Source organism: Bufo gargarizans, chromosome 4, assembly GCF_014858855.1.
Source record: "Bufo gargarizans isolate SCDJY-AF-19 chromosome 4, ASM1485885v1, whole genome shotgun sequence".
NCBI classification, from domain to species: domain Eukaryota; kingdom Metazoa; phylum Chordata; class Amphibia; order Anura; family Bufonidae; genus Bufo; species Bufo gargarizans.
In genome coordinates this window covers 36,431,864-36,446,468 of record NC_058083.1, presented here as the reverse complement: position 1 = coordinate 36,446,468, position 14,605 = coordinate 36,431,864, and the positions used below count along the sequence as shown (strand labels likewise).

The 14,605-nt window shown below is 42.1% G+C and overlaps 1 protein-coding gene across 1 annotated transcript in view; it reads right to left on the bottom strand.

Annotated features, from left to right (window-relative positions):
* LOC122935955 (cytochrome P450 2K6-like) overlaps positions 1 to 14,605 on the bottom strand; it is a 225,411-nt gene that overhangs the window by 146,827 nt on the left and 63,979 nt on the right. The gene's annotated exons all lie outside the window — the stretch shown is intronic.

The window sequence follows — 14,605 nt, the reverse complement described above, 5'->3', positions numbered from 1 at the left end:
CACAGTTGGTATGAGGTTCTTTTCTTGGAATGCTGTGTTTGGTTTACGCCAAACATGTCCTCTGCTGTTGTGTCCAAATAATTCAATTTTGGACTCATCTGTCCAAAGAACATTATTCCAGAAGTCCTGGTCTTTGTCAACTTTATCTCTGGCAAATGTCAGTCTGGCCTCGATGTTTCTCTTGGAAAGCAAAGGTTTCCTCCTTGCACACCTCCCATGCAAGTTAAACTTGTACAGTCTCTTTCTGATTGTAGAGGCATGTACTTCTACATCAACAGTAGCCAGAGCCTGCTGTAGTTCTCGAGATGACACTTTAGGGTTTTTGGAGACCTCTTTTAGCATCTTGCGGTCTGCTCTTGGGGTGAACTTGCTGGGGCGACCAGTCCTGGGCATGTTGGCAGTTGTTTTGAAAGCCCTCCACTTGTAGACTATCTTCCGGACAGTGGAATGGCAGATTTCAAAATCTTTTGAGATCTTTTTAAATCCCTTCCCAGACTCATAGGCTGCTACAATCTTTTTTCTGAAGTCCTCTGACAGCTCTTTTGCTCTCACCATGGTGCTCACTCTCACTTCAACAGTCAGGAGCACACCAAACTAAATGTCTGAGGTTTAAATAGGGCAAGCCTCATTCAACATGCAGAGTAACGATCTACTAATTATGTGCACCTGGTGTGATATACCTGTGTGAGATCTGAGCCAATTTAAGAGGGAATACATGTGAGGGTGTCCTATCTTTTTCCTCAGTTAGAATAGGCATTTTTGTAGAATGACATTTACAGAAGATCTTGAAAAGACTTTTCTTCAGTTTTCTTTGTTTAGTTGGATTACTTTAATCTCTCTGTATTGTTGAAACGGAGATGAAATAACCTTTTATTAAAAATGTTACAAAAAACCACATGCTTTCAAAGGGTGTCCTAATTTTTTCACATGACTGTATATGTTCTAAAGCATTTTTTGGCTTGCATTACTGGGAAAAAGGGGCTTATTAGCTGTTGTGTAGTGAAGTGCAAAGATTACGTTGCACTTATATCTTCAAAACCCCTTTTTGGCGTGTAATAGTGGCAAAATAAAAATATATTTGCCTTTCAGCGGTGCAGTTATATGTTCTAAAGCCCTTTTTGCAGTGTACAGATGTAATAGATTTAACACTCATGCATCGTGTTATCTAAACTAAATGTGTTAAGAAAACAGCTTCAATTGTTTTTAAAGGGTTTTGTTTCTAGATAACTTGATGAGTTAAAAAAATTGAGTTAAGAGTTTGAGTGTTATCCCTGCTACATCTGAACTAGTGGCAAAAGTAAAATATATGTGCCGTTCAGCTGTGCAGTTATATGTTCTATAGCCCTTTTTGGCAAGTAATAGTGGCAAAATTTAAATATATTTTCTGTACAGCAGTGCGATTATATGTTCTAAAGCCCCTTTTGATGTGTAATAGTGGCAAAATAAAAATATATTTGCTGTTCAGCTGTGCAGTTATTTGTTCTAAAGTTCTTTTTGGTGTGTAATAGTGGCAAAATATAAATATATTTGCCATTCACAGTTGCACTTATCTTTTATAAAGCCCTTTTTGGCGTGTAATAGTGGTAAAATAAAAATAGATATGCCCCTCAGAGGGGCAGTTATATGTTCTAAAGCACTTTTTGGCATGTAATAGTGGCAAAATAAATTTACATTTGCCGTTCAGCGGTGCAGTTATATGTTCGAAAGCCCTTTTTGCCATGTTTTAGTAGAGTTAACACTCTTAACCAAACACCTTCAATTGCTTTCCAATGGCTTTTGTTTCAAGATAACCCGATGAGTTAAAATTTTTTAGTTAAGAGTTAACCCTGCTACATCAGTATTAGTGGCAAAAGTAAAATATATGTGCCGTTCAGCAATGCAGTTATATGTTTTAAAGCCACTTTTGGTGTGTAATAGTGGCAAAATAAAAATAGATATACCGTTTAACACTGCACTTATATCTTTTAACCACCTCCGGACCGCCTAACGCAGATGTGCGGTCCGGAGGTGGCAGCCCTGCGCAGAGTCACGCATATACGCGTCATCTCGTGAGGGCCGGGATTTCCTGTGAACGCGCGCACACAGGCGCGCGCGCTCACAGGAACGGAAGGTAAGCGAGTGGATCTCCAGCCTGCCAGCGGCGATCGCTCGCTGGCAGGCTGGAGATCCGAATTTTTTAACCCCTAACAGGTATATTAGACGCTCAGGTAGGTCAGTACAGTCGCACCAAACACCACACTACACTACACCCCCCCCCCCGTCACTTATTAACCCCTTATAAACCCCTGATCACCCATGATCACCCCATATAAACTCCCTGATCACCCCCCTGTCATTGATCACCGCCCTGTCATTGATCACCCCCCTGTCAGGCTCCGTTCAGACGTCCGTATGATTTTTACGGATCCACGGATACATGGATCGGATCCGCAAAAAGCATACGGACGTCTGAATGGAGCCTTACAGGGGGGTGATCAATGACAGGCGGGTGATCACCCATATACACTCCCTGATCACCCCCTGTCATTGATCACCCCCCTGTCATTGATCACTCCCCTGTAAGGCTCCATTCAGACGTCCGCATGATTTTTACGGATCAATGGATACATGGATCGGATCCGCAAAACACATGCGGATGTCAGAATGGAGCCTTACAGGGGGTGATCAATGACAGGCGGGTGATCACCCATATACACTCCCTGATCACCCCCCTGTCATTGATAACCCCCCTGTAAGGCTCCATTCAGACGTTCACATGCGTTTTGTGGATCCGATCCATGTATCCATGGATCCGTAAAAAATCATGCGGATGTCTGAATGGAGCCTTACAGGGGGGGTGATCAGTGACAGGGGGGTGATCACCCTGATCACCCCCTGTCATTGATAACCCCCCTGTAAGGCTCCATTCAGATGTCCACATGCGTTTTGTGGATCCGATTCATGTATCCATGGATCCGTAAAAAATCATGCGGATGTCTGAATGGAGCCTTACAGGGGGGGTGATCAGTGACAGGGGGGTGATCACCCTGATTACCCTGATCACCCCCTGTCATTGATAACCCCCCTGTAAGGCTCCATTCAGACGTCCACATGCGTTTTGTGGATCCGATCCATGTATCCATGGATCCGTAAAAAATCATGCGGATGTCTGAATGGAGCCTTACAGGGGGGGTGATCAGTGACAGGGGGGTGATCACCCTGATTACCCTGATCACCCCCTGTCATTGATAACCCCCCTGTAAGGCTCCATTCAGACGTCCACATGCGTTTTGTGGATCCGATCCATGTATCCATGGATCCGTAAAAAATCATGCGGATGTCTGAATAGAGCCTTACAGGGGGGGTGATCAGTGACAGGGGGGTGATCACCCTGATTACCCTGATCACCCCCTGTCATTGATAACCCCCCTGTAAGGCTCCATTCAGACGTCCGCATGCGTTTTGTGGATCCGATCCATGTATCCATGGATCCGTAAAAAATCATGCGGATGTCTGAATGGAGCCTTACAGGGGGGGTGATCAGTGACAGGGGGGTGATCACCCTGATTACCCTGATCACCCCCTGTCATTGATAACCCCCCTGTAAGGCTCCATTCAGACGTCCGCATGCGTTTTGTGGATCCGATCCATGTATCCATGGATCCGTAAAAAATCATGCGGATGTCTGAATAGAGCCTTACAGGGGGGGTGATCAGTGACAGGGGGGTGATCACCCTGATTACCCTGATCACCCCCTGTCATTGATAACCCCCCTGTAAGGCTCCATTCAGACGTCCGCATGCGTTTTGTGGATCCGATCCATGTATCCATGGATCCGTAAAAAATCATGCGGATGTCTGAATGGAGCCTTACAGGGGGGGTGATCAGTGACAGGGGGGTGATCACCCTGATTACCCTGATTACCCCCTGTCATTGATAACCCCCCTGTAAGGCTCCATTCAGACGTCCACATGCGTTTTGTGGATCCGATCCATGTATCCATGGATCCGTAAAAAATCATGCGGATGTCTGAATGGAGCCTTACAGGGGGGGTGATCAGTGACAGGGGGGTTATCACCCTGATTACCCTGATCACCCCCTGTCATTGATAACCCCCCTGTAAGGCTCCATTCAGACGTCCGCATGCGTTTTGTGGATCCGATCCATGTATCCATGTATCCGTAAAAAATCATGCGGATGTCTGAATGGAGCCTTACAGGGGGGCTGATCAGTGACAGGGGGGTGATCACCCTGATTACCCTGATCACCCCCTGTCATTGATAACCCCCCTGTAAGGCTCCATTCAGACGTCCACATGCGTTTTGTGGATCCGATCCATGTATCCATGGATCCGTAAAAAATCATGCGGATGTCTGAATGGAGCCTTACAGGGGGGGTGATCAATGACAGGGGGGTGATCAGGGAGTCTATATGGGTGATCACCCCCCTGTCATTGATCACCCCCCTGTCATTCATCACCCCCCCCCCCCCTGGTAAGGCTCCATTCAGACATTTTTTTTGGCGCAAGTTAGCGGAAATTTTTTGTTTGTTTTTGTTTTTTCTTACAAAGTCTCATATTCTACTAACTTGTGTCAAAAAATAAAATCTCACATGGACGCACCATACCCCTCACGGAATCCAAATGCGTAAACATTTTTAGACATTTATATTCCAGACTTCTTCTCACGCTTTAGGGCCCCTAAAAAGCCAGGGCAGTATAAATACCCCACATGTGACCCCATTTCGGAAAGAAGACACCCCAAGGTATTCCGTGAGGGGCATATTGAGTCCATGAAAGATTGAAATTTTTGTCCTAAGTTAGCGGAAAGTGAGACTTTGTGAGAAAAAAACAAAAAAAATCAATATCCGCTAACTTATGCAAAAAAAATATAATTTCTAGGAACTCGCCAGGCCCCTCATTGAATACCTTGGGGTGTCTTCTTTCCAAAGTGGGGTCACATGTGGGGTATTTATACTGCCCTGGCTTTTTAGGGGCCCGAAAGTGTGAGAAGAAGTCTGGGATCCAAATATCTAAAAATGCCCTCCTAAAAGGAATTTGGGCACCTTTGCGCATCTAGGCTGCAAAAAAGTGTCACACATGTGGTATCGCCGTACTCAGGAGAAGTTGGGGAATGTGTTTTGGGGTGTCATTTTACATATACCCATGCTGGGTGAGAAAAATATCTTGGTCAAATGCCAACTTTGTATAAAAAAATGGGAAAAGTTGTCTTTTGCCAAGATATTTCTCTCACCCAGCATGGGTATATGTAAAATGACCCCCCAAAACACATTGCCCAACTTCTCCTGAGTACGGCGATACCACATGTGTGACACTTTTTTGCAGCCAAGGTGGGCAAAGGGGCACATATTCCAAAGTGCACCTTTCGGATTTCGCAGGCCATTTTTTACACATTTTGATTGCAAGGTACTTCTTACACATTTGGGCCCCTAAATTGCCAGGGCAGTATAACTACGCCACAAGTGACCCCATTTTGGAAAGAAGACACCCCAAGGTATTCCGTGAGGGGCACGGCGAGTTCCTAGAGTTTTTTATTTTTTGTCACAAGTTAGCGGAAAATGATGATTTTTCTTTTTTTTTCTTTTTTCCTTACAAAGTCTCATATTCCACTAACTTGCGACAAAAAATAAAAAATTCTAGGAACTCGCCATGCCCCTCACGGAATACCTTAGGGTGTCTTCTTTCCAAAATGGGGTCACTTGTGGCGTAGTTATACTGCCCTGGCAATTTAGGGGCCCAAATGTGTGAGAAGAACTTTGCAATCAAAATGTGTAAAAAATGACCGGTGAAATCCGAAAGGTGCAGTTTGGAATATGTGCCCCTTTGCCCACCTTGGCAGCAAAAAAGTGTGACACATCTGGTATCGCCGTACTCAGGAGAAGTTGGGCAATGTGTTTTGGGGTGTCATTTTACATATACCCATGCTGGGTGAGAAAAATATCTTGGTCAAATGCCAACTTTGTATAAAAAAATGGGAAAAGTTGTCTTTTGCCAAGATATTTCTCTCACCCAGCATGGGTATATGTAAAATGACACCCCAAAACACATTCCCCAACTTCTCCTGAGTACGGCGATACCAGATGTGTGACACTTTTTTGATGCCAAGGTGGGCAAAGGGGCACATATTCCAAAGTGCACCTTTTGGATTTCACCGGTCATTTTTTACACATTTTGATTGCAAAGTTCTTCTCACACATTTGGGCCCCTAAATTGCCAGGGCAGTATAACTACCCCACAAGTGACCCCATTTTGGAAAGAAGACACCCCAAGGTATTCTGTGAGGGGCATGGTGAGTTCCTAGAATTTTTTATTTTTTGTCGCAAGTTAGTGGAATATGAGACTTTGTAAGAAAAAATAAAAAAAATAAAATCATCATCATTTTCCGCTAACTTGTGACAAAAAATAAAAAGTTCTATGAACTCACTATGCCCATCAGCGAATACCTTAGGGTGTCTACTTTCCGAAATGTGGTCATTTGTGGGGGTTTTCTACTGTTTGGGCATTGTAGAACCTCAGGAATCATGACAGGTGCTCAGAAAATCAGAGCTGTTTCAAAAAGCGGAAATTCACATTTTTGTACCATAGTTTGTAAACGCTATAACTTTTACCCAAACCATTTTTTTTTTGCCCAAACATTTTTTTTTTATCAAAGACATGTAGAACAATAAATTTGGCGAAAAATTTATATATGGATGTCGTTTTTTTTGCAAAACTTTACAGCTGAAAGTGAAAAATGTCATTTTTTTGCAAAAAAATCGTTACATTTTGATTAATAACAAAAAAAGTAAAAATGTCAGCAGCAATAAAATACCACCAAATGAAAGCTCCATTAGTGAGAAGAAAAGGAGGTAAAATTCATTTGGGTGGTAAGTTGCATGACCGAGCGATAAACGGTGAAAGGAGTGTAGTGCCGAAGTGTAAAAAGTGCTCTGGTCATGAAGGGGGTTTCACCTAGCGGGGCTGAAGTGGTTAAAGCCCTTTTGGGCGTGTAATAGTGGCAAAATAAAAATATATTTGCCGTTCAGTTGTGCAAATATAAGTTTTAAAGCAATTTTTGACGTGTAATAGTGGCAAAATAAAATTATATTTGCTGTTCAGCGGTGCATTTATATGTTCTAAAGCCCTATTTAGCATGTAATAGTGGCAAAATAAAAATATATTTGTCGTTCAGAGGTGCAGTTATATGTTCTAAAGTCCTTTTTGACGTTTAATAGTGGCAAAAAAAAATTGATTTTCCGTTCAGTGGTGCATTTATATGATGTAAAGCTCTTTCTGAGGTGTATTAGTGGCAAAATAAAATTATATTTGCAGTTCAGATGTGCATTTATATGATCTAATGCCCTTTTTGGGGTGTATTAGTGGCAAAATGAAAATATGTTTGCTGTTAAGAGGTGCAGTTACATGTTCTAGAGCCCGTTTTGGTGTGTAAAAGTAGCAAAATAAGAATAGATTTTCTGTTCAGCGGTGCAGTTATACAGTATGTTCTAAAGCCCTTTTTGGCGTGTATTCGTGGCAAAATATAAATAAATTTGCAGTTCAGCGGTGCAATTATATGTTCTAAAGCCCTTTTTGCCATGTAATAGGTGCAAAATAAAAATAGATTTGCCATTCAGCGGTGCAGTTATATGTTCTAAAGCCCTTTTGAGCATGTAATAGTGGCAAGTTAAAAATATGTTTGCCATTCAGCGATGCAGTTATATGTTCTAAAGCCATTTTTGTCGTGTAACAGTGGCAAAATAAAAATAGTTTTTTCGCTCAGCTGTGCAGTAATTTGTTCTAAAGCCCTTTTTGGCATGTAATAGTGTCAAAATAAAAATATATTTGCTGTTCAGCGGTGCAGTTATATGTTTTAAAGCCCTTTTGGGCGTCTAGTAGTGGCAAAATAAAAATCCATTTGCAGCTCACAAAGCAGTTTCATGTTCTAAAGCCCTTTTTGGCGTGTAATAGTGTCAAAATAAAAAAATATATTTGACGTTCAGTGTTGCACCTACATCTTTTAAAGCCCTATTTGTCGTTTTTGTTGCACTGATATCTTTTAAAGCTTGGAGTGTAATAGTGGCAAAATAAAAATATATATGCCGTTCAGCGGTGCAGTTATATGTTTTAAAGCCCTTTTTGTCGTTTAATAGTGGCAAAAGTAAAATAGATTTGCCTTTCAGTGTTGCACTGATATCTTTTAAAGCTCTTTTTGGAGTGTAAGAGTGGCAAAATAAAAATATATTTGCCATTCAGCAGTGCAGTTATATGTTTTAAAACCCTTTTTGGCATGTAATAGTGGCAAAATAAAAATGCATTTGCCTTTCAGCGGTGCACTTATATTTTCTAAAGCCCATTTTGGCGTGTAATAGTGGCAAATTACAAATAGATTTGTAGGAACAGGTCATAGCAGAGTAAGGGGCCGTGGTAGCAGGGGTCACTTCGAAGGCCTGAGCTCCAAATGTCAGCTAGTGGTTGTTTCTTGACAAGCAACCAGCGGTTCTTGAATGGTTGACACGATCTTCGACTTCGTCGCATTTGACATCAGACACCCCCAGCCAAGAGTCGGTGGGTTCATCAGACACAATCCTTAGTTGGCATGGCCCGGGAGCATGCCCTGTGCCCTCACCTCAAACTTCCTTTATCCTTTTCTGTTCCCTCAGCCAGATTAGTATTGTATGCTGTGTGCTTAGCTACACTGTACAGCGAGGACAAGCTACTAGAAGACAGTCACCAGCTACTGGCAGGCCAAGATGTGAAGGAGACTTCCCCCGCTTCCTCCACTAGGCGGGCAAGTGTGATCAGGAGTGGCGTGGGAGCTGGTGTTGCGAGCGGTCAGGCTCCTGACGCAGAGATGGTTTAAGGGGGACGTCAGTGATGTGCAAACAATACTCCATGATGATGATGTAGCTGATCGCACTTGGGAGCTGGGTGACAAAGTGGTTCTATAATTTTTTTTTCTTTATATAATAATGTAATATTATAAAATCCGGTGTCTCAATGATAAATCTGCAGCGTGAGGGCCCTGTGTGGCTTCTACACACTTTCACAATATTCCTTCAGCGGGGCAAATAGATGCCAGATGACAGGGACGCTCCATGACCTTCTCAGGAGCTTCTGTCGGAAGCATCGGTTCATTTCTGAGACGTCCGTATAGTGCGTGGGGAATTTCGAAGAACCTCTCCATCTCCATGCACCACAGGATGTCTTCCTTCCCTTCCATGATGACTGGTAACTCGTGATGTTTCTCCTGACGAAGAGACCAGGGGCTGGTAGTTATGGTTTGAATCTTGATGCACAGTTGCAGGGAGGAGCAACGTAGCAAACCTATATCATCACGCCTTCACCCCCTTTGACTAAGGGTCTTCATCATCTGGATAGGGGGTGGCAGCTTGCCCGTGAGGCAGCGGCAGAGCCAGCAAGTCGATAGCGTGGCCAGAAGTTAGCAGGGTGGCAGCAGTATGATGTCGGTAGCCAAACGTGCCCAGAGTAGACCATGCGCTTCGCAGGAGCGTACCTGCCATTTAAGTGGAGGTGCACGGGTTTACTGAGGCAGCGGCAGTAACGGTCAGTCAGTGCATAGTGTTGGGTCCGTTTTTCAGGGTTATTTTTCTGATAGATCTGTTTTTTGGGGGTTATTGTTCTGACGGATCAGAGGAAGGGCAGCCAACAATGGTGGGTGTTCTCAGCCAACAGATTCACCCAATCTATAAAAAATATGCTATCTCGAGTAAGTGGTACTTTATTGTAAGGATATTCGGATAAAATCAATAACCATAAACAGTGAAATAGATAAAAACACAATAATAAATATACAGTAGATGCATAAATGGATGAATAAATGAATAAATGAATAGTCTGGCCAGACTTAAAATGGGACAATCCACTCCAGTAGAACTCCAAAAATATGAGGAACTATTAGGAGGATCCGTCATAAATCTGTTCTCACTGCAGCATAACCATTGATATGGTAATTACAATATAATTGATTAATTGCATAAAAAATCTGTGCGTTTTCGCAATGTTGATAATGTTTGTATAAAAAATCTGTGCGTTTCCACAATCAATGTTCAAGTATTCCCATAACCATAGTCTTAGAACCGTACCATTCGATTAAGATATTCGGATCAACTTGAATAGACTTAAAGAATCGAAATAGACAATCGACTCCACAACCAACAAAATTGCTTTAATTATCCTCTATACGGTGTGTTTTACTCATAAGCCAGGTCCGATCTCGGGTGGAATCCGGTGTGTAGCCCGCGGCGTCCCGCGTGGTAGTTGCACCAGGCCCCTCGCTCCTGCTTACTCACGTGAGTGTCAAATATTTTACCAGAGGCCTCAGTGGAAGGGGCCACTTAGAGTCCCGAAAAGCATTTGGTTTGGATCCTCCCTTACAACACAAAGACAACTGTAATCTATAGCGACTTTTTTAAAATTCATGGTATAAAGTTCGCAACTATACCCAAGTTTGTGACATCCCATGAACCGGAACTATGTATGAAGTTTCTGGCGCCAGTTGGGAAAACACTCGCATGAAGTAGACGCTGGCAAAGAAGACTGTAATTTTGACATCTTTGACATCACAACAAAAACAACATTTTTGATATATTATATGCCTCTGGTGAAATATTCGACACTTCACTGTTTTTGGTTATTGATTTTATCCGAATATCCTTACCGAGAGTATCACTTACTCCAGATGGTAGTGAGTGCCCAGCCTTTTTCTTGATAGTCAACAAAAACATACTGCTGACACCCTCTCCACTCTGTCGGGGGGCTTTACTTGTATAAGCATTTAATAGAACAAGTTCTGTAGACATCTAGGTAGAATCAGCTGATGATGGTGTAAAAGGAGTGCACTTCTTCTTGGCGCTAACATTGACCTGTAAGGCTGAGGTCATACTTGAGTTTTTTGGTCAGTTTTGGCCCCGTGACTGCCCAAATAAGTGAAGTGTGCAGTGATTCTAAGAGCGACACCTGTCATCTGCATGTCATACTGACTCACAGTATTGTTTCACTACCACAGCAGGCTCCCTATGCGTGTTACTGCAAAGCACAGTGTTCTACACCACTATAAAGGCTTTCTGTTTTCTGCAGCCAGGAAATAGCAGTTTTTTAACACGATTCGCTGTGAATTAATTTGTATCGAACCAAATTTTTTAGAAAAATTCGGCGAACAAATAAATATTTTTTTTTAAAATTCACTCATCTCTAGTTATGTAGACCTTTGGGAGCATTTTTTTAAATCATATTTTCAGTTGTGTCTATTAAAAATATGGAATCCTTTTTTGTGTACATAGCTGACATGCTGTAGTAGCAGCCTGTGGATTTTCTGTCTTTTCCTTTATTTGGGGAGCTGACAGGCTCCTTATCTCTGCTCTCTGACATTATAAACGCTCATTATAGCTCAGTATTTATCTTACTGGCAAGAATGTGGCTTAAAAAAAGTGTTTATGACTAGGGATGAGCGAACCCGGTTCGTACCGAATTTTGGGGTGTCTGTGACACAGACCCGAACATTTTCGTAAAAGTCCGGGTTCGGGTTCGGTGTTCGTCGCTTTCTTGGCGCTTTTTGAAAGGCTGCAAAGCAGCCAATCAACAAGCGTCATACTACTTGCCCCAAGAGGCCGTCACAGCCATGCCTACTATTGGCATGGCTGTGATTGGCCAGTGCAGCATGTGACCCAGCCTCTATTTAAGCTGGAGTCACGTAGCGCCGCACGTCACTCTGCTCTGATCAGTGTAGGGAGAGGTTGCAGCTGCGACGTTAGGGCGAGATTAGGCAGTGATTAACTCCTCCAAAAGACTTCATTCAGTGATCGATCTGCAGCTGTGGATCATTGAACTGCTGCTATTGAATTGCTCACTGTTTTTAGGCTGCCCAGAGCGTTTTTCATTCACTTTTTTCTGGGGTGATCGGCGGCCATTTTGTGTCTTGTGGTGCGCCAGCACAAGCTGCCACCAAGTACATTTAACCCTCAATAGTGTGGTTATTTTTTGGCTATATCCTACATCAGGGGCAAGCTGTCACACCAAGTGCATTTAACCATCAATAGTGTGGTTATTTTTGGGCCATATACTACATCAGGGGCAAGCTGAGCCTGTCACCAAGTGCATTTAACCCTCAATACTAAAAAGGAAAAACAGTCGGCACTCCTCTGGCAGAGTCGTGGTGCTCGCGTCCAGGGTATGAAAAGCCCACTTACAATACGGAACAGAAGACCGGCACTTCACTCAGGATCTTCAAACTTTTATTTCAGCATAAAAGGAAATAGCGCAGAAGCGACACGTGTTTCGGCTCAGGTATGAGCCTTTGTCAAGCATAATAAACTATTGCATGGAATACATTTAAATAGCCCGCCTACATGGGCGTCGAACGTGATGAAACGGAGATACAAATCATAAGGTGCAACAATTCTCTACATTGTTGCAACAAAGTACTATGCTATATATGATACAATTACATTTTTAAGGGTATTACAGAAAAGAGAAATCAATAGTGGACATGGGATACAACAAATCTAGAAATTACAATAAACATATTCAATGTAATAATAATAATCATCATCTATTTGAAAACTAAATAACCCACTGGCTATCTCAAAGTAACAACATATTGTATCTTGCTGCTCTTTTATTCTTTTTGCTTCATTATTTTCATTTTTTCTGTGACTGAATGAATAAAGAATGCATATAATACATTAAAAATGTAGTTACAATAGAAATTTCTTTGGATCTTACAGGAATGCACTCAAATCATACTCGCGATTTAAACCTTTCGGTTCAATGGTCTGCAGGGTATGAATCCAAAAACTTTCACGTTTCTTCAGTAATAGCAACCTGTTGCCACCTCTACGCGGTGGCAGCACCTGCTCAATTATTTGAAACCTTAATTGTGAAACATTGTGAGCACACCTGTCAAAATGAAGGGGAACAGGCAATAGCAAATTTTTCTTACGTATGGTCGATTTGTGATTACTGAACCTGTCCTTCATTCTGACAGATGTCTCACCAATGTACAATAAGCCACAAGGGCATTTTAATAAATATACAACAAAGTTGCTATCACAAGTGAAGAAACCTTTTACTGGAAATTTCTTACCAGTATGTGGATGAACAAAGGATTCGCCTTTAATCACCGCAGAACAGTGAACACACTGTAGACAGGGGAAAGTGCCTCTTTTTGGTGTGGAAAGAAAAAGTTGACGGGGCATACCAGTAGTACCACCTATGTCCGCTTTTACAATGGTGTCTCTAATATTCCTGGTTCTCTTATAGCAGATCATAGGGATATCGCGAAATTCGGCAACATCTGGATAAGCTGAGCGCATAATCCCCCAATGTTTATTAACCACATGACGAAACTTATTTATCCAAGGATGATATTTGACAATAAACGGTAACTGCTTATTGTCAACATGGGGCTTAAATGTCACCATCTTACATTTCTCAATCTCTGAATCTAAGAGGGGTTTAGGATATCCCCTTAGTAAGAATTTTTCTGCCATTTCATTGAATCTGACCTCCCTCACTGATGGATCTGACACAATCCTCTGGATGCGCTTAAACTGTGAGGAGGGTAATGATTTTTTTACGGATGGTGAATGGTTGCTAGAGTAGTACAACAAACTATTCTTATCAGTTTTTTTGATGTATAAATCAGTCAGTACACAACCATCATGATCCTTTATCACCAGAGTATCTAAAAAATTCATTTGGTCATAGTCATGCTGCACTGTAAAGCACAACTCGGGCCATATATTGTTAATATACTGGGTAAATTTTTCCAAGGACTCGATGCCGCCCCGCCATACGCAAAAAATGTCGTCTATAAAACGACGCCAGACAATGCATGATTGTTTGTATAGTAGGTTTGTATATATAAATTTCTCCTCAAGCCACGACATATAGCTATTTGCGTATGGCGGTGCGGCATGCGAGCCCATCGCGGTACCCCGTTTCTGCTGGAAGAATGTGTCCTGGAACAGAAAATAATTTTCCTGTAAAGTCAGTGCCAATAATTGTAGAAAAAATTGTTTTTCTTGACTAGAATATTCTGACTGTTCCAGGATCCATTCCACAGCAGTGAGACCTTTTGTGTGCTCGATAGATGTGTACAGACTGCACACATCAAATGTTACCAATAAATCTCCTACCTCAAGACGTAAATTTTTGATGTCTGACAAAAATTGATTAGTGTCCAGTACAAAAGATGGCATTTTTTTCGTTAATGGGGTGAGGACTTTTTCAATTAACATGGCTGGTGCAGATAAGATGGAGTCATTTGATGCTACAATGGGCCGTCCCGGGGGGGCTGTCATACATTTGTGAATTTTAGGCAGCGTGTATAGAACTGGTGTGACAGGATATTGGTTTATCAGAAATTGACACAATTTTTCATCGAGCAGACCCAATTCTTTATGTGTATGAACAATGCTGGTTAATTTGCGTTTAATGTCATAAACAGGGTCTCCATTTAAAGGTTGATAAGTATCTCTGTCGGAAAGTTGTGTCAAAATTTCTGAGATATAATACTCTCTATCCAGCATAACTAGAGAGCCACCTTTATCTGCTGGTTTAAAAATCACAGATTTGTCATCCAGTATAGTGCGTAATGCCTGTCTCTCT